Genomic DNA, 4,731 nt, shown 5'->3' on the forward strand with positions numbered 1-4,731 from the left:
CTCGATTGCATGCACAAAATAAAGCATAATGCGTTGTTATCAACTGGTATTGCTAACAATGGCTAACCTGGAGCTCCTTGCCAAATATAGTGGGTTTCCAACTTGTAACTGGAGCGCGATGAACTCGTGTGCAACGTCATTCCCAGTTCCGACCTCCGACTTCTGAGGTAGATGGAATGCAGCATGTTAGTAGCCTCTGTGTCTGAAATGTGCTATATTATCTAAACAATGCATCAAGACGTAGCTAACAGCAGGGCTGTTCTTCTTTTGGAGGGGCATTGTTTTCACAGGACAGCGATGCTTGTGTGATCCTTGGCTTCTTTGTACTCAACCGGTTGCTTCTGCTTCAGATGGACTTCTTATGGAGTGTTGTTACACTGCCTGCATGTTGCTCTGCTTTGTTGTTGATCTGACCTTTTTACAGTGTAACCAAACTATTTTCACACCACTGAAGTTGCTCCCTTTGTTGGAGTCAACCAGCATTGCCTTATTGGACCTTTTCCTCCTCATTTGGCTGCTTTTTGTCTTGATTAAATGTGTTAAAATGGTTTGGTTTGGATTTTTCCCTAATTAAAAGTGAAAGACTTTAAGTTTACTGCTGCATACATGTGCTCCTTAGATGGTCCCATTTCCCAATTTGGGAAATCATTCTTCCGACTTGGAAATGAACTACAACATACAACAGAATGCAACAAAAGTACATATTGAAGAGATCAGAGTTGATATAGTGGAGATACTGCATCTTCCCATGCTGACAGAGAACACCAACTGGCATGGAGGATTTCGTGTTATCTTGAATATTGACAGATTTACGTGTCAACAGACGTTTGCAGTTCACAGATCTACGAATTTGCAGCGTTACATGCTGGGTGTGAAAATGTGCATCTCTGCCATTCCCCAGCAGCAGATCCACACGGCAGATTTCCTCATGTCTGTGAGCTGCGAGCCAGAGTCCCTCTGTGTATTTATCATATAAACACTTCCTGTGCTTTCCATTTCATTCAGATTACTTGGCCAAACAACATAAATAATTTAAGTTTTAGAACAGTACCAACAGAAGACGATAGGAGCGGCGGCCAATACTTGATTCTATTTTTAATGGTGACTGTTCCCTTGCTGCCTGTGGTGCAAACAGTAGAGCTGCTGCAGCTGCTGCAGCGTTTTGGGATTTTGTTGTACTTGAGGGTAAAAGATCTAGACGTGAAAAGAGCATAATTGACAGTAGTTTCATTGGTATTGAAGGCCCTTAATTCAGGGGGAGGTTTAGAGACTTGTTTAAAGAGAGGGACCACATTTGTACAATGAGTAAAAGTGGGTTACGACTCAAATTTAAAAGTCCTGGTTCTCAGCAATAATAAACTGTACATTGTTAAAAGTTACATTGTTTATTCAGGGTAATAAATTAATTCCAAATGAATAACAATCTATTCTAATATGAAATAAAATCATAATTAGCTGATATTTGGAAATCCAAATATCCTACAGCCATGGACATATGAGACAACAGGCCCCTGGACACAGGCATGTACAAGGCCCCCCACTCATCCAACACAGGAGCAAGACCCCCAGAAACAAAGAGGTTCTTTGTATTGTAGGCTTTCTGTACTCGTTTTGTGTGTGTCTGTGTTTGTTTAGCTTCATTTTGTAGTCGTTTTGTTGCTCTTTGATCTTGTTGTGCTTGTTTTGTGTCCCTTTGCAGCCTCCCTCTGGTCCCGCCCCAGCCTTAATTGTGATTTATCGGCTAAATAATTACATTTGAAAGGCAGCAGAAGCAGCAACAGTCTCTTATTTAAATACAGTACAGTGTCTTAGAGGTGTGATCTTGAACTCGATGTAACTTGCCGTCTCCAGTTCTGGTGAAATGACTCAACATGTTGTGGGGACCCGGTTCACTTCCTCATCGTCTGATAGCGTGTTGAGACATTTGTTTGGCTTCTTGTTTTGCCTTCTGACTAAGTTCATCACCTCTCATTCTGGGCCTTCACACAAGGCTTTCCCTTGATCACACAGGAAATGATAATTGCGTGGCATGCTATCACATGCTTAAACTCTGCCGTAGAGAAGGTCTTTTCCTGGTAACTCTCCTCATACTGCCCTGAAGCCCTCACACAACGATTCGTAATGCCTATGACTTGCTTTTAAAATGCTGTGCTTGAAGCTAAAAGAGCCTTTTAACACTGTACAATTGCAATTGCTTCATAACATAGCAGTAATTCATCTCAGCACGGATGCAAATGTGGTATTTGCTTTAGAGCCTTGGCTGGATGATGGGAAGCCTCGACTCTTCTTGGGTCATTTCTGCCTCAGAGGCTTGGCAGCAGTCTGACTTTATAAAAGAAAATTTCTCTCTCCATCAACTGAAACCTGACCTGACACACTTTGTCCTGCCGTGGGACACAAAGAATGAATTGTTTTATTGACAGCTTCCCGACGGGGCTGCACTGCTGACATCTATCAGGTGAATTCAAGGCGGCACGGCTTTCTTGTATGATGGGACGAGTACAAGCTTGTTGTCAGTAAAGCTGCAGTCTGAGCACTGATCCGAACTTAATATGAGCCATGATAAGATATTACCTTCACTTTTGTTTAGTGTGAATATTTTGTGACTTATTGAATGCAATGTTGCATTATTTTAGTAAGTGTAAACTTTATTGAATCCAAGTGTCAGTATAGTTCTACTCTAATACTGTGCAATCCAACAGCCCTGCAAGAGATCTGTCCTGTAAGAAGCTTACGGTTTCTGCTGGCATTGTGGGACAGTTTTGTTAATTAACACTAGAACTGAAAACTCTTTATTACTAAGTTATATTTCAGTTGCTGTTGTTCTGGACTAAATTATTCAAAGGGAACGGATATTTAAAACACTTAGCAACAGCTTCAATTTTTCATGGCTAAAGTATGTTTTATAAATTTAGTTTTATAAAGTTAATTTTTCCTTTCTCAGGTTTAGGGCCGGCCCATTGTATAGCATACAGCTTCTTGAACAGGACCGGACTTCGAGAACCGGTTTCAAAAATTACAATTAAAATGGAATTGTATTTTATTGGAATTGTTTGGAAAATTTGGTTTTGAATCCGATCAACCGTTACGAATTTAAGTTTAAAGTCCAATTTTTGGTTTCCATTGCGCCATCATGCTGCCAGGCGCTTCCAGCAAATCTTCCCATTTGAAAAGCTTGAACCAGAGAGTGATTTAAGTGATGACTCAATTATTAACATTCCTGCAGATCAGGTTTCAACCATAATACTATAAATTCATTCATTGAACAAAGTAATGGGTTATTCAAAGATGTACAGTAAATTATCTTCACTGTGGATTAATTCATTCAACTCCAGTACATTTTCAGGTCTGTACAGGCAACAATGCAGGCAACAAAATGTTTGAAAAAAAGTTCTATTATTATTATTTTTTTCTGATATCGATATACATAATGATTAGCAAATGTATGCAAAATCACATAGAGAAAAGCTAAGATAACTATAAATGATGATATAATTCTGCTGAAAGTTGATAAATCATAATTTTGGTTCATTACCAACATTTATAATAAATACCTTCTGTGTACCTAAACTAGTGACTCTGTTGAAATGCAGAAATGAACAAAACATGAACAGATCAATAGAAACGTCAGAGAGGAAGGAACACTGAGTCTGTTGTGATGAATCTTCTGATTGGGTTTTTATCTGAATCCTAATAAAGCATCACTGTAAACAGATTAACTAAAGGACTTGTCCGCTGTTTTAGGCTGCGCACTCGGTTAATTTCTGATTCCGATTTTCACTCTTTGTAAAGAAAGAAAAAAACCCACATAGAGACGCTCATTAAATCATTTACCCTCGAAGGGCATTTCATGTCATTCATTTATTCCTAAAACTCGACAGCTCAACTGAGTAATGTTAAAACCGGGTTAGCCCAGTTGGTAGAGCAGGCTCACATGTATAGAGGGTTACTCCTCGACGCAGCAGCCGCGGGTTTGACTCCAACCCGCAGCCCTATGCTGCACGTCATTACCCCTCTCTCTCCCTTTTCATGTCTTCATATGTCCTGTGGAAATAAAGGCCTAAAATGCCCAAAACATAATCTTTAACAAAGTAATGTTGAACAGGATGAAATGCATAAAGTGGGACGGTTTCACTCACTTAACTCTTAATTTTACAAAGGTGTTATGAACTTTTTTAATCACATTTTTTGCAGCAAGTGCTCTGATTTCTAACCTCCCTGATGCTGCTGTGTTTGTGAGTCCTCTGACGCATTTTGTGGGCAACAAAGAGGGAAGTGAGGAACTCCTGTCCCCCTCCTTTAGTCTTTGTTTACTTTTCTCAAACAGCTGGTCTCTAAGCAGGAATACACACAGTGGTTTCCCCTTCAGACAGCCTCGCTCTCTCTCTCTCTCTCTCTGTGGACTGCAGCTGAAATACACATAATACTTACTGCTGCAAGGCAAAAAGGTGGTTTTCCCTTTCCATTCGGCGTTGGATGCACTTGCATCTTTTTATTTATAAGGCAGTATTAGGACTTCTTCCCCCTTATAAACACTTACATCCTCCCGAGGTCTGCAGGGAAATATCACCTGTGCTCATAGGATCTGTTTTTACTGACAGTCCCTAAATCCCGCACTGACTTTAGTAAAAAGGCTTTTAATTTTGCAGCACCATCTGCATGGAACCAGCTTAAGAATGAACTACAGTAGTTGGTCTCACTTTATTCTTTTAAAGGCTTTTTAAAGGACCT

At 40.0% G+C, this 4,731-nt stretch overlaps 1 protein-coding gene and 1 long non-coding RNA gene across 4 annotated transcripts in view; one reads left to right on the top strand and one right to left on the bottom strand.

The window, feature by feature from the left end:
- Positions 1-4,731, top strand: part of hivep1 (HIVEP zinc finger 1) — a 54,924-nt gene that overhangs the window by 4,132 nt on the left and 46,061 nt on the right. The window lies entirely within an intron of this gene.
- LOC116701338 (uncharacterized) overlaps positions 4,379-4,731 on the bottom strand; it is a 10,130-nt gene continuing 9,777 nt past the window's right edge. The window contains exon 3 of the long non-coding RNA XR_004334899.1: positions 4,379-4,396. This is a non-coding gene — a long non-coding RNA (uncharacterized LOC116701338). The remainder of the gene's footprint in view (positions 4,397-4,731) is intronic.

The sequence above is a fragment of the Etheostoma spectabile genome, chromosome 14 (assembly GCF_008692095.1).
Source record: "Etheostoma spectabile isolate EspeVRDwgs_2016 chromosome 14, UIUC_Espe_1.0, whole genome shotgun sequence".
NCBI classification, from domain to species: Eukaryota; Metazoa; Chordata; class Actinopteri; order Perciformes; family Percidae; genus Etheostoma; species Etheostoma spectabile.